At 44.3% G+C, this 26,533-nt stretch overlaps 1 long non-coding RNA gene across 1 annotated transcript in view; it reads left to right on the plus strand.

The window, feature by feature from the left end:
• The window catches only part of LOC141981264 (uncharacterized), a 52,333-nt gene extending 34,882 nt beyond the window's left edge, over positions 1–17,451 (plus strand). The window contains exons 2-4 of the long non-coding RNA XR_012637704.1: positions 13,448–13,529; positions 15,797–15,972; positions 17,216–17,451. This is a non-coding gene — a long non-coding RNA (uncharacterized LOC141981264). The remainder of the gene's footprint in view (positions 1–13,447; positions 13,530–15,796; positions 15,973–17,215) is intronic.
• The last annotated feature ends 9,082 nt before the right edge of the window (positions 17,452–26,533 follow it).

A 26,533-nucleotide genomic window follows, 5' to 3' on the forward strand; every position in this document is an offset into this window, starting at 1 on the left:
AATTAGAGTTGGCATTTTTGATGAAAAATTGAAATTTTCTATGGACCCCCCCCGCCCCATATGATTGGAGGGCAGGGCCTCCTGCATAGTGGTTTTCACCTATGGTGGCAGTCTGTCCTAATGGGTATGGTCCAAGGGGCAGCAACTCTGCCTAGTGGATACAGTCCTCAGGATGACAGGTTTCAGAGTGGTAGCTGTGTTAGTCTGTATCAGCAAAGACAACAAGGAGTCCTTGTGGCAGCTTAGAGGCTAACATTTATTTGGGCATAAATAAATTTGCTAGTCCCTAAGGTCCTCAGGATGGCAACTCTACCTAGTGGATACTGTGCTGTAGGGGGCAGGGAGAATAAGGGAACCCAAGCCCTCCCACTCCATTGGGTTCTGACCCAGGGCCCTGGGAGACTGGTTTGGCTGCTCACCTGTCAGCATGTGGACTCAGCCTCAAGTCAGGTTCCCTGGGTCACTTCCTACCTTTATCTGTACCCCAGCCGGCCGTCACCCTCACCTCAGTTGCTGGGTGTTGTGGCTCCTCTGCTCCCCAGCTTGGTGTGGGCTCAGCTCCGGTTTTCCCCTTGAGCTCCCAGGGCATGTCCTCCTCCCTTTCTTGCCAGCCCCTGACTGAGATGCTTGGCTGGCTTTTAAACCCTGCCTCCAACCCGAGCATGCCTGGTAAGGGCAGACGGGAGGAGCCTACTTAGCCCAGAGCTGCTCCTTAACCCATTCCTGCCCAGTGATGGGGTTTATACACCCTGTCACCTCCCCCCATACACACACCACCAACACTAATTTCTGGCAAGTTTTAGATACAAAGCTTCCTGCTTCCAGGAATGAAGAGCAAGTGTGGCTGCTTAACCAGTTTTTGTATGGGACCAGCGACAAAGACTAACGCAAATGAATGGTTGTGGTTCCTGAAATGTGCGGCACTCATTTAAAACCAGATTAGATAAAGCACTCGGGGAATATATTGTATGAAGCAGTCTTTCACTGGCAGGGTTCAGACTCAGTGATGAGCTGTCAAAATCTTAACAACAGGTTCCCTCCTCACCCCACGAGGGGGTCATTGCCAACCTCCGCCCCTCGGGACTCCTGCCCCATCCAACCCTCCCACATTCCTTGATGCCCCCCTAGCCCCATCCACCCCCTCCCCTGTCCCCTGACTGCCCCCAGAACCGGGCAGGAGGGTCTTGTGGGCCACCATAGTGGGCGCCCACCCCGCCCAGCCCCTAAGAGCCAGAGGCACCTGCTGAGGGGTGAGATGGGTAGTCCCGGAGGTGCTTACCTGGGGCAGCTCCCAGGAAGCATCCGGAAGGTCCCTCTGGCTCCTAGGGGCAGGGGAGCATAGCTAGGGGCAGGGGAGCATTTTTCCCATCCCACTCCCCACTGTTCACATCAAAAGTGGCACCTTAGGCACCGAGTCCCTGGTTGCTCTGGGGCTGGAGCACCCACGGGGAGAGTTTGGTGGGTGCAGAGACCCCACCAGCATCTCCCCCCCCGCGCCTGGCACCAGATCACCTCACCTCCGCTCCTCCTCCTCCCCTGAACGCGCTGCCCAGCTCTACTTCTCCCCCCACACCCCGGCTTCCCACGAATCAGCTGTTCAGCGGGAAGCCGGGGAGGGCAGAGAAGCAGGCGGCGGCTTCCCGCTCAGGCCGAGGGTGGATGAGGTGAGCTGGGGCGGGGAGCGGTTCCCCTACGTGCACCCCTTCCTCCCCGGGGTTACCTGCTGCAGCGCAGGCAGCCCTCCTCACGCCCCGCCCCCCTCCCCAGCTCACCTCCGCCTCCCTGGGCCTGAGCGGGAAGCCGCAGCCTGCTTCTCAGCTTGCCCCAGCTTCCTGCGTGAACAGCTGATTCGCGGGAAGCCTTGGGGGAGCGGAGAAGCAGAGCGGGACGGCGCGTTCAGGGGAGGAGGCGGAGCTGGGGCGGAGGTGAGCTGGGGCTCAGGTTGGGGCTGGGGCCGGGCGCAGGGCGGGGAGCTGCCGGTGGGTCTGCACCCACCAAATTTTCCCCTTGGGTTCTCCAGGGCTGGAGCACCCATGGAGTCGGCGCCTAAGGCCCACTTTTGGCCGGTTAAATTTAAAAGCCCTTTTAGAACTGGTTGTCCCTCGCAGAACAACTTGTTCTAAAAGGGTTTCTAAATTTAACAACCGGTTCTAGTGAACCAGTGGGAACGGGCTTCAGCTCACCACTTGACAGACTCTATGTCAGCCTTTTTTGCCTGGTGATGCCAGTGGTCTTGACTTATTTGAGGGAAACTAGACATAGAAAAGAAAATTTCAGCTGTCAGTAGAAGTGAGTTTCTAGCCCTTCTCCTTGTACAAATATCCTTGACCAAGGGCAAATCACTAGGGTCAAAAGAAACAATCACCTGGACTACACTTCTGCAGATAGAAGGTGGAGTGACCTAAAGTTATATTGGATAGAACAATCTCACTGATCCTCCCAAAATCTTTGGCTGGCCCTGCGCCTAGTAGTGTTTTTATGATGGACAATAATTGGTTACATTTGAAGGGGAGTGGGATGGGAAAAATGTAGGTCCTCCTGTATATACTAAGGCAGGGGTGGCCAACCCGAGCCTGAGAAGGAGCCAGAATTTAACAGTGTACATTGCCAAAGAGCCACAGTAATACGTCATCAGCACCCTTCAGCTCCTCCACCCCCACTCCCAGCACCTCCCACCAGCCGATCAGCACCCCCCCCGCTCCTCCCAAACAGCTGTTTCGTGGCATGCAGGAGGCTCTGGGCGGAGGGAGAAGGGAGAAGCAAGGGCACTGCAGGCTCAGGGGAGGGGATGGGAAGGGGTGGAGTGGGGGAAGGCCCAGGGGTTGAGCAGTGAGCACCCCCCTTCACACTGGAAAGTTGGAGCCTGTAGCTCCAGCCCCGGAGTCGGTGCCTATACAAGGAGCCACATACTAACTTCTGAAGAGCCACATGTGGCTCCAGAGCCACAGGTTGGCCACCCCTGGACTAAAACTTTGGCTCTGGATCTGGATGTTCTAATAAGACTTTTCATCTCTCTGACTGCTGTGATATGATGTTTCCCTGATACGGACAGTGTAAAGAGCAGCAAATAATTCCAAACGGCAGGAAACACAAGTGGCATGAAAGTAAACAAAAACGGCTCCCCAGAGTATTTTATGAAGTTGAATAACTGATATATGGAGATGCTGCGTAAGTGCTGGTTGGTCTTTTGTAAACCATTGTCACTATGTTATTTGGGAGATTGATGTACATTCTTATTCTTTCCAGCATGTCATCAATTGCCTTTAACAGATATTTGCTCTTGGCAAATGAATGTATTTCCATAGTGTGCATGGCACAATGTGTCAAAGCAACTGTGGGTTACAAAGAAGCATGACAAATATTTCTACACTGATATAAATTCCTCCCTCAGACTAGTGACAAAGAGTGTGATCGGAGAGGGTTACATTTGCCAAATCTTTTAAAAACACTGTTTGTATTCTCAAATGGAATAGGGCTGCTAAAAGTGGATCTATTTTAATTCATTCATTCTCCTTCCCTACCCATCATTTGGGAGATTCTTTCTCATAAAATATAGCACGAAGGCTGAAATTGATGTTCTAAGAAGCAAACAACAATTCCAGTGGCCTGTAGCTATTCAAGTGTGTGGCCCCATTATTAGCATTCAGAAAATGGAAAACCAGATTGGATTTTCCTTTATTCTTGTGCATTAAAGGCTGTTGTATTAAAATAAAAAGGCAGTTTGTACGTGTGTGTTGCAAATACGTGATGGTGCCAGTTGCTGTACACATTTCATTGCCATGAGTTTGGGATGGGAGTCCTCACACACTAACAACTGGCCGGAGTCAGAGGTCATTTATGCCGGCCTTCCCAAACACAAGGCAGTAGACACCTCTACAGCACCCAGCACTGTTCCTTTGTTTATGTCCTTTCATTACAAGTTTGAACATTTTTAGTCTCTTCGCTTTTCCCTCGTTAAGGGACATTTGTTACTGTGGCCTCAGTCCTGTCCCTTCTGCAATCCTGAGTTGGGGCAGTGCTCAGGAGAATTATGGGGAGCGGAACCCTTTCCCTGGCCTGAGGAGCAGCAGCAGAGACTCAATTGCAGCCTCTGACCTTTTCAGCTTCCCCAGGTCAGAGGCGGATTAAGCGTTTGTGGGGCCCTGGGCCAGAGCAAGAGGGGGACCCTCCCCACCCTTTCCCCAGGCCCCCCATGCTCTAGCCAGGGAAATGGGGTTGGAGCATGGGGGCTTCCCCCACTCCCCAGCAGGAGTGCCATGACCCCCGTCCCTGGCAGGAATACTGGGCAGGCAAAGTGGGTCGGAACACAGGTGTCCATTTTTCTGGGAGCCCCAAATTGGCCGAGCCCTATTGGCCAAGTGGCTAATTCACCACTACCCAGGTGGGTAAGTTTGGCCAGTGAATCTGCCAGTGGATTCATAAGCCATAACTCACCCACCTGTTTGGGTGGATGGAGCACAGATTCTCCCTCTTCCCCCAAAATAAATTCACTTATTAGGGCCCCCATGTTCTTCCTCATCCCCCACCTGGGACTGTACCTGTTCCACTGATGTTCCGGCTTGGCATGCCAAGGAGTTGGGCAGATTACCCCAGTGGAAACAATAATGGCAATGGAACAAGTGGTGCTAGTATCACCCACAAGTAGAGCATAACGTAAATATGGCTATAATAGTTTTAATTGTAAACCATGACTTGTGAAATGCAGTTTCTATGTGATGTTGCCATGACCAGACATGTGGGATCAGCTCTTCTTTGTCTATTTATTTCTATAGCAGAGGCAGAAACAACTGTTTTAGGTTGGCAAAATGTCCTCTGTGAGTGAGTACTGTCAAGGCTTCACCTGCCTTGTGGTGGGAAGAGGAGAGGCTCATGTGGTGACAATTCCCCCAGCTACAGCCAGTGAGATGAGTGAGGTGGAACAAACCACTGCGTTCGCTGCAGACATGCATCTGAAAGGCTTCCTGGTACAGAGTTTTTAATGACTGAGCAGCTGCACTGTGGAATGTCTCCTATTCTGGACTTTGTTGAAGGGTAGGAGTCAATAATTATTGTCCAAGCAACTGTTGTTCCATACTATCTCCAACGTTGGGATCTGTGGTTTGGCAAACGATTTCCCCCAGGTGTGTGACTAAATCAATTCCATCTATCTGTTCTTTATAAATGGGAATGCTGAAGTTCTGCAGTAATTTGAATACTTTACTCTGAGGAGTAGTTATTCTGAGTTTGCTCTGCTTCTAAAGTACAATAAAACCCTGCAGAATGTCAGGAATCTAGGCATGAAATAAAGCAGCTGCAATATCTTTGGAATCAAATACAGTAAGGGGTTGGATGCCTAATATCAGCCCTCCTCAATAGTTATTGGTCTGCTAGCTCCAATGGGAGTATCCCTAGTAAACTCCCTCCCCAATGTATACCTTTCAATTTCCTTTCTGTATCTTTGGGAGAAACTGGAAACCACCCTCAAATACCAACCGGGCAAAGTAGATGTGGCCAAATGATTTTACAAGACACCTGGTGGGCAGAAGGGAAGGACTGTCCACTACTGGGGGAAATTACAACAGCTCTCTACACAGGAAAGAAACACCACTCTATGGGGTCCATCACTGACCCTGTGCAATGGCAGGGAGATAGTGACAGCTGTGTAGGGGTGTAGGCCATGTGACCTAGTGGTCGGGGCAGGAGTCTGTCCTACCAGTTGACATAGAATCAGAGGACAGAACTAGAAGCATGGTCAGGGAAAAAGCCATAGCCAGGAGACAACCTGGAGGTGGGCCAGATATTGGCTGGGCACCCTGCTGCAACATGCCTAGGCATCCCACAATACAGGCACAATCCCAATGCTCGATGTTGATTCTTTTCATCAGTGTAGAGATGGGGACAGGCTCAGTTGACTTACACCAGTTTGGGGTCTGGCAGGGCAGCTGAGGCCTAAGGAGACAGAAGAGTTCTAGCCAGCGGAGGTCAGGTAGTGTGTCGTTTTTCTTGGGCTCCCTCTGTTAGCCAATCATCCATCCTAATACAAAGATCAATTAAGGCTCCCAGGGTAGGTGCCTGAAATGGTGTCACTGAACAGCCTCATTCCAGTGGGTGTCTGCAGCCAGACATTGGAATTGTGCTGTGCATTTGGGAATGGACTAGGGACCCTGCCGGAGGGCATGGAGAGCAGCTTCTGCCATACGTTCTCAACTAGGGTCATCGAAGATGCTCACTATCGCCTGTACAAAGCTCTCAAAGTGTTCAAGGAGAGGACTGGACCCTTCTGGGAGCAGGACACCCACTTCAAGGCCTCTCTGTGAGCAGGCTAAGTACTAAACCCACTCTGGACTGATCTGTAGGGCGTGACTGTGACCGCAGTATGATCTCGAGCCGACATTGGTTAAGGAACCCACAAAACTTGGCATGACCAGTCAAACTTACTGGGTAGGGGCAGCTTGGATGTAAGAGTTATGGGGCCAGAAAATGCTACCTGGGCCTGGAGGGCAGCATTCTGGTCATGTTGTGCAGTGATCTGAGCCTGCATTTCCTGCAGGACCCCAACGGCATCCGAGAAGGTGGGTTGGGCTCTGGTTGGGGCCCTTCTGGAAGGGAGCGCCATGCCATAGGGTGAAGTCCCTTCTTGTAGTGGGCTGCTCATACACCGGGGTGTCAGCGGTGTGACCTAGTGGCTGGAGCAGAAGTCAGGGCCTAGTGATCAGAGCAGAATCAGAATGCAGAACCAGAGACATGGTCAAGGGACAAGCCAATGGTCGGAGCCAGGAGCCAGGAATCAGGAGCTCAGAGGTAGGCAGGGACTAGAGTTGGAGAGCAGCAAGCCAGGGTTGGAACCAGGACCAGTGGAGAAAGCGGGTCTGGCAGTAGCTGCAGGCTATGCAGCTGTTGCTACAAGGCTTAAATGGTGATCTGTTGGCCCTTCTGTCCAGTCAGGGAGAATAATCACTTAGTGAGGGTTTATTGAGCTCAGATGAGCTGATTGGGTTTTTAGGCAGCTGTGCCCACAGCCAACTGAGCTCCTGACAACAGCTAAAGACAGAACAGGTCTTTGTCACACTGTCTGTGGTTCTTGCTGATATGGGATGGATATGTCTTCCTGTGGAGTCCATCAGAATCACTGCTGAACTGACTGCAGGGTTTGCTACAGAGCGAGGTGTGGCACTTTCACAAAAGCTGAGCTTGAGTCTAACCCAAGCACCAACACATCATCACTTTACTTACTGCAAAATAGCCAGAACTGAACTCATGGACAATCCTCAGTGCCAGTCTGGGCAGCTGGATCTGAACTGAGGATCACAATTGTCAGAAGTTAGAAAAGTAAAACACCTACTAGACTGCTGAGTGCCAGTGCAGCAAATAGTACTTCCCCAGAGAGAGAGGCTATTGTGATAGCAGGCATTACCAAGTAATGCTGTTACACATCATCTTCTGAGTTCTTTTTCTTTAGCATTCAAGCAAATTTTGACTCTGAGGAAGACATGGAATCATAGAAATATAGGCCTGGAAAAGACCTCAAGAAAAAGATTGGGGTCATGGTGGATAATCAGCTGAACCTAAGGTCCAAGTGTAATGCGGTGGCCAAAAGAATTAGTATGATCCTGGAATGCATAAACAGGGGAATCTTGAGGTGGAGTAAAGAGGTTGTTCTTCCTTTGTGTTTGGCACTGGTGCAACCGCTGCTGGAATACTGAGTCTTGTTCTGGTGCCCACAACTCAAGAAGGATGTTGATAAATTGGAGAGGGTTCAGGGAAGAGCCACAAGAATGATTAAAGGATTAGAAACCATGCCTTATTCTGATAGACTCAAGGAGCTCAATATATTCAGCTTAACAAAGAGAAGGTTAAGGGTGTCTTGTTTGCTATGTCTAAGTAATTACATGCAGAACAAATATTGGATAATGGGCATTTCAATCTGACAAAGAAAGGAATAACACAGTCTAATGGCTGGAAGTTGAAGCTAGAAAAATTCAGACCAGAAATAAGGCGTACATTTTTGACAGTGAGGGTAATTAACCACTGCAACAACTTACCAACTTACTCCACTCATGGTGGAGTCTCCATCAATGACTATTTTAAAATCAGGATAGGATGTTTTTTCTAAAAGATATGGTCTAGGAATTATTTGGGGGAAGCTCTATGTCCTGTGTTGTAAAGGAGGTCAGACTAGATGATCACAACGGTCCCTTCTAGCCTTGGAATCTGTGAACCTAAGACATCACCTAGTTTGTCTCTCCTCACTGAGGCAGAATTAAGTATTCTGAGACCATTCCCAACCTGTACTTAAAAACCTCCGGTGATGGAGATTCCCCAGCCTCCCTAGGTGACCTGTTCCATTGCTTAGCCTGCTATGTTTGTTTTCAGGTTATGCAGAGGCAGCTTTGTGCAGGAGGGATCTGTGTGAGCAGTAGGAGAGTTTGCTTTCTGCCTTGGGCTCTGATTAGAGTCAATTCTGGAGGCAGAGTTACTCCCTGGGAGCAGGTGTTAGTGTTGGGCTGAGATTCCTGGAAGAAAGGATTGCCCTGCATGCTGTCTGACTGCCTTATTTCAGGACTGGTGTATATGTTAAATAAAGAAAATTACACCTATATTATACCGAGACTCTGCATCACTGATTTCTCCTCTACTGGGAAACTGACTTGGAAGCTACCACTCAGCACAGGGATGATGCTCATGTCAGAAGAAATGGCTGTAATATTAAACAGATACTTGAGCTCAATCTGAAAATGACTTCGCTTTTTCAGGTATGATCTAAACATTAATCATTATGAATAACAAAGAATCCTTGCATCCAGCATTACAAACATTTCAGGTACAAATTAGTTCATTTGTAATGAAAAGGTATATTATCTGCAACTCTGTTTCTCTTAGGTGGAATACTCCTCTTTTACTGAGGCTCTTTTACACTGATCTGGGCTCCTAAGAAACATGACTTTTCTACAGGAACATCTAGTTTTATTTTTAACTATTCCTATTGTACATAATCTACTGGCTAGAAAATCTGAATGATGTCAGTGTGAGGTGGCTTCATGGTCTAGAGGAAAATGACAGAAATCCTTGCAATTTTATGCCAGATGGGTAGCAGGGATATTTTCGGGGAAGGGCATCCCAAGAAATCCTTGTGTTATAGAACTCTGATAAAGACCATTCAGTGGAGGCTTTCCAGTACTTGGTTTTCCTGAGGGCTTGTCTCCACTTACCGGGGGATCGACACGTGGCAATCGATCCACCAGGGGTTGATTTAGGAGGTCTAGGGAAGACCCCCTAAATTGACCGCCAATCGCTCTCCTGTTGACTCTGGTATTCCACTGGAATGAGAAGCATAAGGTAAGTTGAGGGGAGAGTTTCTCCCATCGACCCAGCATAGTGTAGACACCACAATAAGTCGACCTAAGGTATGTCGACTCCAGCTACGTTATTCACGTAGCTGGAGTTGCGTGACTTAGGTCGAGTTAGCCCCGTCGTGTAGACCTGCCCTGAGATAGCTCTGTATTCTGCTTGCCTAGATGCTAGAGTGATGGTGGCCATATAAGCACATGATATAGATATCCATAGATAATTCAAATATATAAAAACCAATATAATAGTATGCTGCCATTAAATTAATCCTACCCCTTGAGTTCATCAGGACATAGTGCACAAAGCAGTTAATCACATGCTTAATTTTGAGCACCTGCTTAAAGTCCCATCAAATGTATGCCTGTTCTACAAAAGGATGGATTTCATCGCATCTTTAAAGTTCAGCATGTTTGATTGCTTTGCTGAATCCGGGCCCTGCCACATGATGTCAGGCATCAACTCTCAAAGGGTTCCCATTTTGAAGTCCTTGTCTTGGCGATGCGATGGCATGATAGTTGAATAGAGCTATGAAATGAGAAGAGAAAGGGATATTACTCGACAGCTGGAAGGGAAAGTCTATTTGTTTAGGCCTGGGCAGCAGCTGGTGTGAGGAAAGGCAGGTCTGAAAAACAGTTGGGGGATTTTGTTGCTATGTGCTGATGAAGAGGTTTGTGGGCAGAAATAGACCAAAGTGATACATTGCACTCAGCCTGCAGTTATTTATTCATCTGGTTAAATTTTCTAAGCCACTTACAAGTAAAGGTATTTACAGTGCCTGGATAAAAGGGCAGAGACAGGCCTCAATAATTAATGATAAAATGTCTTGCATTTTGTCCCAAAGCTCTTTACAAATTGCACACGGGAATCACTTCACTGAACCAAAGTGCCTTTATTGCTGGCATGGAGTGCAGCACCTGTTAACAAACAGTTCACTAAACAGTACTATTTAGGATAGGAAGTGAAGAACAGTATTGATAGCCAAACACCAGGTAATGTCCAGGGCAGATATAGAGATTGATTAGAGTTGTGGGGGGAGCTGGGGGGAGGCAGGAAGGGAAACCTATGAAAATGTAAAGAATATAGCTGAGTGAATTATTTGCAGGGCCTGGTGTAGTCAGTGTGTTCATCCTCTGTCTGCTTCTTGATACCGGCGAGCAGATCGCAATGTCTCACATTTATTCATTATTTGAATGCACTCAATGGATTTTCCTTGTGGTTTTTGTTATATCCTGTGGGTTGCTCATGAACAGGTCACTGAGTACTGGTGTTGTTTGATGTTCAAAATTAGTATTCCAAGACATCAAAAAATCAACATTAATGGTCCAGTGAGCTCCTCAGCCAGCTCTAAGTCTTGGATGCAAATTATCTGGACCTGCTGATTTTAAAATGTCTGACTTCAGTAGCTGCTGTTTAATATCCTGCTGAGATACTAGTGGAATGGAAAGAGTATTATCATATGATATGACTACATCTATCCCCTACCCCCACCCCCGACCCAAATACAGAACAAAGATATTTATTGAAAACTTCTGTCTTTTCTCCATTATTGATAAGTCTACCATTTCCATCTAGTAACAGACCAATACAATTGTCAGGGTTCTTTTTGTTTCTAATTGTAATAGGGTACTTGGTGGGCCGAGGGGTCTAATGGTTAGTGCCCACTCAGTCGTGGGGCAGTGGTGGGGAACCCAGGCCCGCACACTCCACAGTCTGACTCAGGGTTCTAGGTGGGTCAACATTTCGTCTTTGGGAAGGGCCCTCTGAACAACCTTCCCTGGGTTGCTTCCTGCCATTGCTTCTCTCCCTCAGCCTCTGATCCCAGATAAGGAAAAAAAGAAAAAGGAAAAGAAAAACAAACTGCCAACCCCAGCTGGGCTCCACATACAGTCCTGTTCCTTCAGGGAGGCTTCTCCCACCCCTTTTGGCAAGAGCCTTCAGGGTAAATCTGCATTCCTTCCCAGCCTCCCACTTCTGAGTTGCTCCCTTTTCTACCCTGTCTCCAGTAGGACCATGCTGTGCACATTTAGAGGGGCAGGGCTAGCTGGGCCCAGTATAGTCCTTTAACTCCTTCCATCCCAGTGTGGGGTTTGTATACCCCATCACACTAATATATTGAAAAAACTCCTTTTCATTGTTCTGAACTCTGCTGGCCATAGATTTTGTCTGGTGTCCCTTTGCTTCCCTTATCAATTTTCAACAATTCCTAGCTTCCAATTCATATTTATTACTATCAACTTTCCCTTTCTTCCATTTGCTTTCACTTCCCCTCTAAACCAGGTTTTTTTGTTTGTTTGTTTTTTTTACTACAGCTTTCTTCCTTGATTGTGGCTTTTTGGGCATCTACTAAGGTGTTCTTAAACAATTTCCAATCGTTACTAACATTTTTCTGATTAAATTCTTCTTCCCAGCTGATTTGGCTCAATTATTTTCAGCTATGTGAAACTGACCCTTTTAAATATATATATAACTGGTCTGGACTTTATTCTGTTTGTCCAAATGCATGTAAGGAAAGCAGAATATTAAATTCCCAATCCCGTATGTGAATCTGAGATGAAAATTTTGCTCTTCCAGAGCTTGTTATGCTAGAAAAATCATAAATGTGGTGTAACTGCAAGTATAGAGAAAGGAAAACAATTTCCAGCACCTCGTTGGGACTAATATAAACTTCAGCTTCTGAAACAGGAGTGAATATTTTTTGTGTTTTGTCTCTGAATCAGGGTCAGCACCAGTTCACCTGCATCCATTGCCGACTCCCATTGTCAGCAACAGGACATTTTTCTGACGTAGACAAGGTCCAAGTTACAAACATCATTATCCTGTTTATGCAGCAGCAGAATGGCTGATTTTAAAGGTGTCCCCCCCCACCTTTTTTTGTTTGTATATTCATAGCATGCACCTGAACCGTGAATGATTAGTTTATCTTTCAGTGAAAATAAACTGTAGTATATGTCTATGGAAAACAATGCAATGACTCAAAAAAAAAGGGGTATGATGTGAAGAAATAGACTAGAGCCATTTCTACATTTGCATTCAAAAGTTTGCAAGAGAAGAGAAAGGAGAAAACACATTGAAGTTTAACTACCAAATAAGTCTTCCAAGACTTCTTTACTGATACCTTTTCAAGTGAATGTTTTTCTCATCTTAAATCACCAGCATCCTTTAAAAAAATGTTAAAAGAGTGAAGAAAAGTGTGATGAGTGCCCGTGCTTTTCATGAGTGAATGAATGCAAACAATTAGAGAGGTATTTCAGGCTAAACACTCATGTAAAAGTTTAAACCCAAAGGAGGAATGATGGTACCAAGGGGGAGACCTTGCCAAAGTGCACTTGCTCACTGCTTCTCTGGGCTCTTCAATCTAGTAGGCAAAGATATAAGAAGATAAAAAGGCTGGAAGTTGAAGCTAGACAAATTCAAACTGGAAATAAGGTGAAAATTTTTGACAGTGAATGTAATTGACCATTGGAATAATTTACCAAGGGTCGTGGATTCTTTAGCACTGACCAGTTTAAAATCAAGATTGGATGTTTTTCTAAAAGATAAAAAGAAAAGGAGTACTTGTGGCACCTTAGAGACTAACCAATTTATTTGAGCATAAGCTTTCGTGAGCTACAGCTCACTTCATTGGATGCATACTGTGGAAAGTACAGAAGATCTTTTTATACACGCAAACCATGAAAAAATGGGTGTTTACCACTACAAAAGGTTTTCTCTCCCCCCACCCCACTCTCCTGCTGGTAATAGCTTATCTAAAGTGATCACTGTCCTTACAATGTGTATGATAATCAAGGTGGGCCATTTCCAGCACAAATCCAGGGTTTGACAAGAACGTCTGAGGAATGGGGGGGGTAAGTAGGAAAAAACAAGGGGAAATAGGTTACCTTGCATAATGACTTAGCCACTCCCAGTCTCTATTCAAGCCTAAGTTAATTGTATCGAATTTGCAAATGAATTCCAATTCAACAGTCTCTCTCTGGAGTCTGGTTTTGAAGTTTTTCTGTTGTAATATCACAACTTTCATGTCTGTAATCGCGTGACCAGAGAGATTGAAGTGTTCTCCAACTGGTTTATGAATGTTATAATTCTTGACATCTGATTTGTGTCCATTTATTCTTTTACGTAGAGACTGTCCAGTTTGACCAATGTACATGGCAGAGGGGCATTGCTGGCACATGATGGAATATATCACGTTGGTGGATGTGCAGGTGAGCAAGCCTCTGATAGTGTGGCTGATGTTATTAGGCCCTGTGATGGTGTCACCTTAATAGATATGTGGGCACAGTTGGCAACGGGCTTTGTTGCAAGGATAGGTTCCTGGGTTAGTGGTTCTGTTGTGTGGTATGTGGTTGCTGGTAAGTATTTGCTTCAGGTTGGAGGGCTGTCTGTAGGCAAGGACTGTCCAGTCTCCCAAGATTTGTAAGAGTGTTGGTTCATCCTTCAGGATAGGTTGTAGATCCTTAATAATGCGTTGGAGAGGTTTTAGTTGGGGGCTGAAGGTGATGGCTAGTGACATTCTGTTATTTTCTTTGTTAGGCCTGTCCTGTAGTAGGTGACTTCTGGGAACTCTTCTGGCTCTATCAATCTGTTTCTTCACTTCCGCAAGTGGGTATTGTAGTTGTAAGAATGCTTGATAGAGGTCTTGTAGGTGTTTGTCTCTGTCTGAGGGGTTGGAGCAAATGCGGTTGTATCGCAGAGCTTGGCTGTAGACAATGGATCGTGTGGTGTGGTCAGGGTGAAAGCTGGAGGCATGTAGGTAGGAATAGCGGTCAGTAGGTTTCCGGTATAGGGTGGTGTTGATGTGACCATCGTTTATTAGCACTGTAGTGTCCAGGAAGTGGATCTCTTGTGTGGACTGGACCGGGCTGAGGTTGATGGTGGGATGGAAATTGTTGAAATCATGGTGGAATTCCTCAAGGGCTTCTTTTCCATGGGTCCAGATGATGAAGATGTCATCAATATAGCGCAAGTAGAGTAGGGGCGTTAGGGGACGAGAGCTGAGGAAGCGTTGTTCTAAGTCAGCCATAAAAATGTTGGCATACTGTGGGGCCATGCGGGTACCCATAGCAGTGCCGCTGATTTGAAGGTATACATTGTCCCCAAATGTAAAATAGTTATGTGTAAGGACAAAGTCACAAAGTTCAGCCACCAGATTAGCCGTGACATTATCGGGGATAGTGTTCTTGATGGCTTGTAGTCCATCTTTGTGTGTAATGTTGATGTAGAGTGCTTCTACATCCATAGTGGCCAGGATGGTGTTATCAGGAAGATCACCGATGGATTGTAGTTTCCTCAGGAAGTCAGTTGTGTCTCAAAGGTAGCTGGGAGTGCTGGTAGCATAGGGATCTGCTCTAGGAATTATTTGGGGAAAGTTCTGTGTCCTGTGCTATACAGGGAGGTCAGACTAGATGATCACAATATTCCCGTCTGGCCTTGGAATCTACAAATCTAGAGAACATAAACTCTTGTGAGTAGGAGTCCCGTTTATGGTGGGAACGTCGCATGTCTGAGTAGAAATCCTCTGTCAGGGATTGAAAGCAGAATTTTCTCTGAAGGCTCCCCAGAATTCAAACATGCATGCAGGGACAACTGACATATCTTGTCTAGCAATCAAATTCACAATGATACTAACCCTCATTAGAATAGGACACATTTAGGGACATTACATTCATTTCTGGATGTCTCAAAAATTAGAGAGTTGAAAGAAAGCAATAAAAAAGTACTCAGAGTTAAGATGAAATGAACGAAACATATATTTAATTTTGAATAAATTATGACTGTTATAGCTCGCTCTTGTAAACACTTACACAATTTATCTCATAAATAGTCTCAATGGGATTTTAGTGACCAGGCTGGCTCTCATATGCTGCGGTGATGGGGGGCCAAATAAGTACCCAGTTAGATAGCTGACTATTCATATGAGTAAAGCTACTCATATACATATATGCATAAAATGAATTAATAACCCCTATAGCCATGCAGCTTTGTATTGCTTCCAACATTGATCAGCTCCTGAATAGCACACTTTAGCTTCTTCACTAAGTGTGCAACATTTTCTTGAACATAGTTTCAATATTGTTCATGAGTGTAATCCTTGCATACCTTGTGCACATCTAAAAATCCTTGTATATCTGCTTTCGTTTTCATATAAATGAATTACAATTGTATCTTTTTTGTGGTGCTGTGGAGGGTGATAAAGTGTGTAGGATGCTGGAGACATCTTTATTATGCCTGAAATTATTGTTAATAGACTAGAAGAGACAGCTACCCAGATGAATCAAAACACAATCTGTGTAACCTAATTTCTGGTTTATAATATACTGCTGTTAACACTAGCTTCAACAATGGCATGATTTACATCTTTTAAACGTAATTATTCTCTTACAATCTAGCCTAGAATTGGTTGTGAAAGCTGCAAATCTGTCTTATTGCCTTCTAATTATTTATATGTCTAATCTGTCTAATTGTCTTTCAGCTAATGTGCCCAATTGCCTCATCATTAGTAAGGATCCTAGCACATGGTGGGCACTGTACTAATAGAAGATAAATAATGATGATCACGGATAATTTTTTAGGGTGACTATGTGAACCAGAGGCTTGCTGCAGAATTTGTTCACTGAAAAGAGTGCCAAGTCCCTCTGCTGGAATCTGGTAAGAGAAATGTCATCTACAATATTACTTACACTTGTGAGTATAAATTATTTCGGTCACTCATTCTGTGACGATGACATTGTAATAGAAGTTCCCCAACCAATAATACCCCTGTGGAATGACTAAGGGGGTTTGTCAAGTATGTGAGAGATAAAGTCCTACCCAGGGAATTCAGTGTTTATGGAGACAAGTGAATTTCAAAGCAACTGCCAAGCCATATAACTGGAGGAAAGCAAATGACAGGAAAGGATGATGTAGGTGACAGTGTTGAAAAGGAAATACCCAAGTCTCATGTATCTCAAGTACCCAAGTCTTGCATGTAACTCATGGCATATTCCCCATCCCAAACGTAATGTAGTTCTCCCCTAAAACCAAAGCAAGTGTGATGTTGAATGTGACCTGACATACCCCATTACGAAATGCCACTGTGTTACTCTTCAAATGGAATCTTTTTTAACAGTGAGTTTCCCTTCCAGAAACTCTGTGGGGTGTTGATGGGTGCTGCATGGGGAAACATTCCTCAAATGCTTTGCCAAATGGTGTGAAGTAACACAGCTAGTAGGCAGTGAACAGAGTTAATTCTGCCAACTCTTCCTTCAATTAAGGAAATGGAATCTAAAGTCATGTAGTCATGTTCCCAGTAGTATATCATTTACTCTGAGGCAACAGATTCCCTTTTTTACAAAAGATGTGTAAAGAGGAGAGTGACTGGAGGATAGTTCACATGAATAATATATGTTGCTAATATAGCCTCTCTTTCTGCTTCTAGAATATATGCAAACAGATTGTGACTTTTTCACATTTACTCATTATGTGAATTCATTCAATGGCTATGTTTTCCAATTTTTAACTGTATGGGCTGATCACAAATATTCAAAAATCTCAGCTGTTTGCTGAGTTGTGATTGGTTAGATAAGTCACATGGTGTTTCTGATCCCTGACTGGATAGGCACTCTGTCATATCAGGCACAAATAATTGTGTATACAAATTGACAGTTCAATGTCTATGAAAACTCAATGCATGAAACTCTGAAATTTGCCTTTCGCCATCAGTAAAATTCAGTTTGAACATTTGCAGAAAGAAACACGAAAGGTGTCTGAACACAGTGGGGATGAATTCTTTGAAATTCAAACAAATATTTGCTGAGAATTCTTTCTATTATTCACCCAGTTTTTGGAGCACAAGCAACAGAAAACAATACAAATGATATACCAATATTTCTTGTTTTTGCCTCTCATGCAGATTTGCTAGATGTCGACACCATAGATTTTGAGCAGTCTATTCTTCATCTTCCTTTCATTCTGTTTTGTGAGCAGTTGCCTTCTCAACTCTCATCCATACGAGGCTGCTGCTATAAGGCTGAATGTAAATCTCTAAATTTTAGGCTTACATGGGACAAGGAATGCGTATTTGGCTTTAACTAAAGCTGATATGGAGATATGACCATCATTGGGGAATGTGTTGAGGCTCTATTCTATAAAACAGTTTGTGCTGCGGTTTTTGGATCTGTTTAAGATGAGGGCATCAATTTTCTCTTCTGTAATTCAGAAAGGCCAAGTGTCATGAACATGATATTGATAAGGTACAGTAATGTGCAATGGTTTCTCTTTGGGTTTTGCAGACAGTTGCTTTCCCCTTTGTTTTATCAGGATACCCTGAGCATTTACTCTAGTAGCTTTAGATTTGGGCAACAGCAGCTTAGGTGCCAACTCTGTGGGTGCCCCGGGGCTCAAGCACCCACAGAAAAAAAGAGGGGGCTCAGCACCCACGAACCATAGTGGTTCATGGCCCCTCCTGAGTTTCATATTTGAGGCCTGCTACAGTGCAGACCCTAGCCCCAGGTGGAGTTTGAGTGTGGAATGTGATAAGTTCTGTGCTATTCCCAGCTTCTGCCCTTGGGGTAGGGAGTTTGTTTATAAACAGTGGCGGGGTGATTAAGATAACAAAAGGCTTGTCATTAAATTAAATTAAATTAAATTAAGGATCCTTAGATGATCCTGAAAACATTGCCAGGCACTCCAGTTAAAAGATAGGAAACAACGGGTAAGAATAAATGGTCCATTTTCAGAATAGAGAGAAGTAAATAGTGGAGTCCTCCAGGGGCCTATACTGGGCCCAGTGGTGTTCAACATATTCACAAATGATCTGGAAAAATGATGACACAAAATTTTGCAGATGACACAAAATTACTCAAGATAGTTAAGTCCAAAAAGGGATCTCACAAAACTGGGTAAATTGGCAACAAAATGGCAGATGAAATTCAATGTTAAAAGAAAAGTAATGCACGTAGCAAAATACAATCCCAACTAGACATACAAAATGATGGGGTCTAAATTAGCTGTTACCCGTCAAAAAAAGAGATCTTGGAGTCATTTGCAGTACTCTGGAAGCACTATGCTCACCATACCAGGGAACTAGATGTAAATAAGATTGCTGACAGTTTCATCCAGAAAGCTGCAGTGAAACGTAATGTCTTTAAACTGGGACATTAGTGAAGACAGCCTGTAGGTGATTGCAATGATTTTAATACACCGTAATTCGTGATAATGAATTTTAATACACTGTAATTCATGATAATGTAATTATGTAGCTCATAGCAATTTAATCATTATTAAAATACTAAACATACCAATGATAGGCACATATTCAATAACTAGAATATGAAAGAAGCGTATAAATATGTTGAAAACAGCCTCCCACAAAACACACACACACCTCTTCAAAAGCTCCCGCTGGCAAAAACAAAAGTCAGTGCCTATGCCCAGAGGAGTTCCTATTGCAGTCACACCAGCATGAGAGAATCTGGGGTACATTTCTGGTATGGTTTCTTGCTACGTTCTAGAAGTTAAAGAGGTTAGCTGGAGCCCACTCCACCCAAACCTCTGACCATTATTAACACAAGGAATCTGTACAGCATGCCACACACTGCATTCTTTAAAGGCACTAGGAAAAAGGATGCCACAAAAGGTGCACGGTCACCTGTGAAAAGGTTACTGAGAGTGACTGCGTTTGATAGTATGGCGAGGAAATAAATGGCATGCTCAAAAATTCCTCTTTCAGGCCATTTGGAATCATGATCGTTCAGGTGTCAGAGCACTTTCAGCTGCTGTTACATCAGAGTTAAAGCTGTATTCCCATACACGTAGAATAAGAAATAACTCAGATATCACTATGTGATAACTTTGGTTGCATGTTGTCTGTTCAGTGGTGAACACTACAATGAAGGTGTTGTTATGATTAGTTTGTATTACACTAACGCTTAGGAAGCTCTGTCAAGGAGCTGCGCCCCATTGTGCTAGGCGCTGCACAGATGAATAAAGAAGACAGCCTCTCCCCCAGAAAACTTACAGTCTAGGTGTTAGAAAGGGAGTGACAAGTGGACAAAAGAGATAAATGGGTTGGGGTGACCAGGTAACCACTTGAGCAGTTTTGCAGAAAAATGAGATTCTTGTCTTGCTGCTTGACCGACAGTAAAAATAATCACTCTGGCTATGTGATCTGGAGGAGCCCTACACAAAACACTGAATCCATCTGATATCTTAGCAAAAAACAGCCACTTTTCTCTGCCCAGTTTTCACTGTGTGTGTTTGGCTGAGCATTGGCTGAATGTTAAAATGTGACTCCAGAGAGAGGAGTGGTCTTTATACATTTCAGGTTTAGGGGAAACTGCGAGCACCTTATAGTATTCTGAGATGAATCCTTCTATCCCATTAACTTTGCATTTCTCCTTGCAGACTCAGGGCAGCAAGCAATATCCACTGCCATCTGTCACAGCACACTAGCAAATTAAGGTGGAGAGAGTCTAGTCAGTAGCTTACTGCAGGTTGGGGACCAGTGACAGGAGACAGAGAGATGAGCAGAAAGCATGTCAGGAGTGATTGCCAGGGCAGTTGTAGAGCGCCCTGACAAAGATTGATGAAGACGGCTTGTCCTTATGGGCTGGCCTCGGATCACTTTAGCATGACATATAAGAATGTTCCTTGGTCTGTGTACAGGCAACAGATGCCTTTGGTCCAGGCCAGGGAAAGACAAAAGGAGAGAGATAAAAAATGTAACAAGGGATACACAAAGGGAAAGAAAGGGGAAAGACAGAGCTGCATCCCCCTGCTCACTGCGTGTCAGGTGTATATGAAGAGAGAAGTAGAGCATTCCCCATAGAGCTAATTTTTCAGCAGTGGTTTTGTCAGTGGACATTTGAAGTTGAGAGGAAAGATTTTTCTTTCTCTCATTAACAGAAAATAACCCCCCTGCCCCTTTACACCTCAGAGTGCTTTAGCATGAACTGGGTCCTTCTGTCTAAATTCACGAGGGCACTTTGGACAACTATGCAGAGCAAACTATAATTCACCCAACTATTCTGTGCTAGAGCATTCTATGATAATCGATACCCAGTCTTCCCTTATAGCCCCTGTGACGTTGCACCCCATAACGCTTTATGGAAATATGCTTATGAATGTATATATGATATAACTGGAATATGTTTTATGCTACATATGCCATGTAACATATCTCTGTAAAGGTTATGATCTACTGAATCTATTCATTCTATTTGTATGCATGTATCATTTTTGTATTTGAAGTTATGAATATCAGCTGTATACTTGCTTGATTTTTAAGTAGCCTTAGTAAAGCATTTGGTCAACTTCTTGAGAAAGGAATGTGCAAATTAAGTGCCCAATCAAGAAGTACTTAAGGTACAATGGATCTTGGAAGGCTCCAATCCACATAAGAAGTCTACATGAGGATGTTCAAGGTAGCATGTGAACCATGGCTGCTACCTGTAAGTTTTGAGTCATGCATGGACATGTGATTTGCCCATGTGACTCCAAAACTCCATCTTGGAGCTGGAATTCTACACAGGGGGAGGGAGGTGTATCCACCCACAAGAGAAAGTCTATTTAAACCCCTGGGAGATCCCTCCATTTTGTCTTCAGCTGGCTCCAGAGATAGCCTCTCCACCCCCAAGGGTACCTGAAAGAAACTGGAACAAAGGACAGTAACTACAGAGGGTGTGAGTGATTGCTGGACCCAGACTAGAAGGAGCCTAGTCTGTAAAAGGAAGCTTACTGGAACTCCTCTGAGGGTGAGGTTTTATCTGTATTCAGTTTTCTTACTGTATTACACATAGACTTGTGTGTTCTATTTTATTTTGCTTGGTAATTCACTTTGTTCTGTCTGTTACTACTTGGAACCACTTAAGTCATACTTTTTGTATTTAATAAAATAACTTTTTACTTATTAATTGACCCAGAGTCAATTAATACCTGGGGGGGTGGGGGGAGAAAACAGCTGTGCATATCTCTCTATCAGTATTATAGAGGGCGAACAATTTATGAGTTTACCCTGTATAAACTTTATACAGGGTAAAACTGATTCATTTGGGGTTTGGACCCCATTGGGAGTTGAACATCTGAGTGTTAAAGATAGGAACACTTCTTAAGCTGCTTTCAGTTTAAGCCTACAGCTGTTAGGGGACGTGGTTCAGACCTGGGTCTGGGTTTGCAGCAGGCTAGTGGATCTGGCTCAAACCAGGCAGGGCACTGAAGTCCCAAGCTGGGAGGGCAGGGAAAGCAGGGGCAGAAGTAGTCTTGGCAAATCAGTTGGCAGCCTCAAGGGGGTTTCTGTAATCCATCCATCACAGCCCCCTCTACCACTTGTTTGTTATCCTCCAATTATGTCTCAGTCTTTTAGTACCCCATTCAAAGCCCACTGACAGTTAATGAAAAGACTCCCATTTACTTCAGTTGGCTTTGGATCAGGATGAAAGTTTTACCATTGCAATTTACCTGAAGTTAATAGGAGGCTTTCCATTGTCTTCCCTGAGAGTTGGATCAGACGCTTAGATTGTAAGTTCTTTGGGGCAGGGACGGTCATTTACTATAATGTTTTACATCCTCCTAGCATAATGGGGGCCCTGACCTGGTTAAGATCTCTAGGTGCTACTGCAATTTCCATAGTAAAGACATTCTCTCTTGCCTTTCAGGAATGTGACGCTCATGATAAAGTATTCACATAATATTCATTGACAATATTTTTTGCTGCAAAAAAATATTTAGACAAGACAGTTCGTGACAGTGAGGTTAGATAAAAGCAAGAGAGAGAGAACAGAGCAATTATTCTTTCCATTCTAATATGATAAAGAGCCTTCCAAAAGGTCTATAATTTAGTTCCAAATTTGTCCTATTGTTGCGCTTATGAGAAGAGATATGATTTAGTCATTCAAGCTTATTTTTGGGAGTTGAAAGTTCTGGTTTCAACTCACAGACTCAAACCTTGAGCAAGTCACTTGATAAATGCAAAGCAATGAACTTATCTAATGCTGATTTGCTTCAGGTGTTGGGAGGCTTAATTTGTTTAGGTTTGTAAGTCTGAGTTCTCTTCGAAAGCATTTTTCATCTGAGGAAAATAAATATTATATATCTGCTGTACTAGAGAACTTAAATATCCCAGCAATAGGCATCTTATAAATTAGATAGATGTGGCAAGTAGTTAGATTTGGAGGAAACTTCACTAGCAAATTGGTCATCTGAATCCTATAAGTAGGATATTAAATTCTTGGACTGCATGTGAGCTATGAGGTCTTGTCCTATTAGACACTCAATAGAGGAATTTAACCCATCGCTGGGACTAGAAAACCTCATGCCTGTTTAACTCTGTGAGAGTACATTCTAATGCTTTCTTAGAAAGTACCACTCCTGCTACTGCTGCTAGCATTTGCCTACCAACCCAGCAGTGCTTCCTCCCATTCCCTCTTTTCCGAAGGAACGGAACAGGCTTTCGCTGCGTCCATTTTGTTTTTCACTTCTTCCAGTTCTGGAACTGGTTGTCTTGGCAACACCATTGTTTGCACTTTAAAGGGGCTTTTCCTCAATACCAGAGATATGTTGTCTATCAAGGGCCCCACTTTGGAAAGTAGATTTCTCTTTCCTTTCTAGCTAGCACGCAGGTAAGCCAGGGGAGGAAAAATCCCCTTAGCACTAATACCTACATGCTTCCTTTCTCACAGACTAGGAGGATAAAATAGACTGCCTGTAAATCTTTGAAAACTGGCTATGGGTAATACCCAAAGCCAGGCAGAACTCATATCTCCTAAGACCCACTCCAGTGCGCTATCCTCTAGATCACATGGCCTCCCACATAGAAAGCCCCTGTACAGGAGATTGCTTCGGAGGAATAACTTGATTAATAAAACCTTTGTTAAATAAATTGCCTCAAGGGACGAACTGCCTCATTATCCATACTTCCTACTAGCTTTGCCTCTCCCTGGGCTCCCAAACCAAGGCTTTTATAACTGCAGGCAGAGGCCAAACAAAGCCCAGTTGAACCGAGCCCCTCTCTTGCTCCACCCCATTTAGGTCCAACAAGGTCCCTTATACAATTAGACCCAGCAGTGCTCCTCACTGTTCCTCGCTCCTAAGTGACTGCTCTCCCACAAGGAAAGACTGGTTGGCTGAGGATATGTGGCCAGTGGGCTCGGGGGAGAGAACAAGTGAGCAGGCCAAGCAAGAAGGTGGGCTAAAACCAGTGAGGGATGGGAGTGAATAGATCTCAGAGAGGTGGGATTTGGCATGGGGCTCTTTCCAGAGGAGTCAGGGGGATCAGGGAAGTAGTAGGCAGGTCAGGGTGCTCTGCAGTAGGTTCCTGGAAGGCTAGTAGGTGGGAGGAAGAGATCAGGAGCCTGAGGGAGTCAGAGCATATTGTGAAGAAGGATGAGCAAACTGGGAGCAGCCTAGGATTTACCTGTCTCAGGTGGATGGTAGTTAAAAATCAAAGGAAGAGATTTTTCAAGGCACAAAAGGATTCCCACGGAATGTTCACGGGAATTGCGTGTCTAACTGTAGTTGTGCCCTTGAAAATTGCCCCTTAAACTAGTATCAGGCAGAAGAGACTCTCTTAAATGGTTGGTCCCGGAATAATTTGTTAGCAAATCTTTTACCTGCCTGGTAAATCCCAAATCCTCTCTACTTCCCTTCCCCCATGCAGTGAGAAAGGCCTCATATTAACATCAAAAGGAGTGGGACTTAGGCAGGAAACGTTGGAAATAGTCACCCCAGTCTCTTTCTCTTAGCTCCCGCTCAAAAGTTAACTCTGCTTATGATACCCACTCTTCAGTCCAACCCACCTAAACTGAACAGCAGTGCTAGACAGAGCTGGCCCCCTTGCGTCCAAAAAGATCCTTCAGAGGCCAGACTGTGGTTGGTATTGTGCAGATGCCTGTCCTTTGCTCCTTGTGCCTCAGCATATGGGGCAACCGTGATATATCAGAGGAGCAGAATCACTACTCCATTACTTGGAGGTAGGGATGGAGTAAGGAACAGGCTGGCTGGGGCTATGGTTCCCTGGCATGTCGTGCCTGGGACCCCCAGGAAGTATTCTGGCCGAGTCCACCAGATTTCCTCCTGGGGCTTCCACTGCAGCACTCATACCTCGTATTTCAAAACAGGCCCTTAAAACACAATCTATGAAGTTAGTGCTGCCATCCCAGGCATCCAGTAGAATGATGATTCAATCCGCCCATGCTGTATTTGGAAGGCTATTACAATAAATCTGCTGTTTTGATGCTTTTCACCTTAAGGATGGTCTCCTATCTACATTACATGAAGTATCTAACGCTACCCTTCAATGTTTTTGCTGTTGAGCAATTTGGTTGCTTGTTCTACCTGACAAATTATTGTCAGTTGAGACCACTAGATTCAATTGCGACTTAAGACATTGATTTATCATACTTGCCTTGGTGAGATAGTATAACTAAGATTTGCTCTAATGACATACAGGTGATGACAATACTTCTGTACTGAGCCATGCTTTTAGCAGCCATAATCAATTGTTCCTTCTGACATCAGAAAGCCATAAAACAGCAACTACAGACTGATGAGTTATAAAACACCCTGATATATCAGAGACATGAGCACTCTCGGGATTTCAGAGCAAATTATCTTAGACAAAATTATATTTAACATTTATGGAGCTCCCTTCATCCAGAATGAGTCCAAGGCACTTCTAACTGAAATAGAAAATGATACATAAAGATCCTCATGGTTGATATGCAGCCTTCTCTGGGCTAAGCTGGAGTGTAGCAGTTGTTTAACAATTCACAGCAACTCTACCCAAGCATGCACTGTACTTTCTGAGCTTTACTGCTGACTTTCTGTGTGACCTTTGGCAAGTCATTTCACATGTCTGTGCCTCAGTTTCCCCATCTGCAAATTGCCTGATCCTGCAACCCTTACTCACTTGATGAGACCAAGTGAAGTCAGTGGCATTATTTTGATTAAGTGATGTTGCTCATGTGAGTAGGGTTTGCAGGTTCTCTCTCTCCATTTATGTATTGATACCATGTTCATCATGGACTGTGTGAGCCATACCTTTGAGACATAGCATATGGAATTTAGCATTTCCATCGCACTATGCCAAGATTAACTCATTTATCATTGTCATGCTCCTGCAAGATAGGTAAATAATAGTATTATCCTGATTTTACAGATGGGAAAACTGAGGCAGAGAAGTTAAGTGACTTGACTGATGCTGAAGAGGGAGTCAGTGTAAGACCCAGGATTAGAACATAAGGGTCACTTGCCTTCAGTCATATGCTTAGCCCACTAGAATTGGCTACCTCTCATGCTATCAAGACGGCTGCCCCATTAGCCAGAGTTCACATTGAACATAAGAATGGCCATAGTGGGTCAGACCAATGGTCCATCTAGCCCAGTATTCTGTTTTCTCTCAGTGGCCAGTGGCACATGCTTCAAAGGGAATGAATAAAACAGGGCAATTTTTAAGTGATCCATACCGCTGTCATCCAGTCACAGCATCTGGCAGTCAGGGGCTTAGGGATACTCAGAGCATGGGATTGCATTACTGACCATCTTGGCTAATAGACATTGATGGAGCTATTCTCTAGGAATTTATCTATTTGTTTTTTAACTCAGTTATGCTTTTAGTCTTCACAACATCCCCTGGTAATGAGTTCCACAAGTTAACTGAGTGTTATGTGAAGAAGTACTTCCTTTTGTTTGTTTCAGACCCGCTGCCCATTAATTTCATCAGGTGACCCCTGGTTCTTGTGTTATGTGAAGGGGAAAACAACACTTTCTCCCCACTGTTCATGATTTTATAGCCCTCTATCATCTCCCCCCTCAGTCGTCTCTTTTCCAAGCTGAACAGCCCCAGTGGTTTTATTCTCTCCTCGTATGGAAGCAGTTCCATACCCCAATCATTTTTTGTTGCCCTTCTGTGTACCTTTTCCAAGTCTCATATATCTTTCTGAAATGAGGTGACAGAACTGCAGGCAGTATTCAAGATGTGGGCATCCTATGGGTTTAGAAAGTGGCATCATGATATTTACTGTCTTATTATCTATCCCTTTCCTCATATTTCCTAACATACTGTTAGCTTTTTTGTCTGCTGCTGCATATTGAGCGGATGTTTTCAGAGAAGTAACCACAATGACTCCAAGATCTCTTTCTTGAGTAGTAACAGCTAATTTAGACTCCATCATTTTGCATGTGTAGTTGGGATTATGTTTTCCAGCGTGCATCACTTTGGTTTTATCAACATTGA

The sequence above is a fragment of the Natator depressus genome, chromosome 2 (genome assembly GCF_965152275.1).
Source record: "Natator depressus isolate rNatDep1 chromosome 2, rNatDep2.hap1, whole genome shotgun sequence".
NCBI classification, from domain to species: Eukaryota; Metazoa; Chordata; order Testudines; family Cheloniidae; genus Natator; species Natator depressus.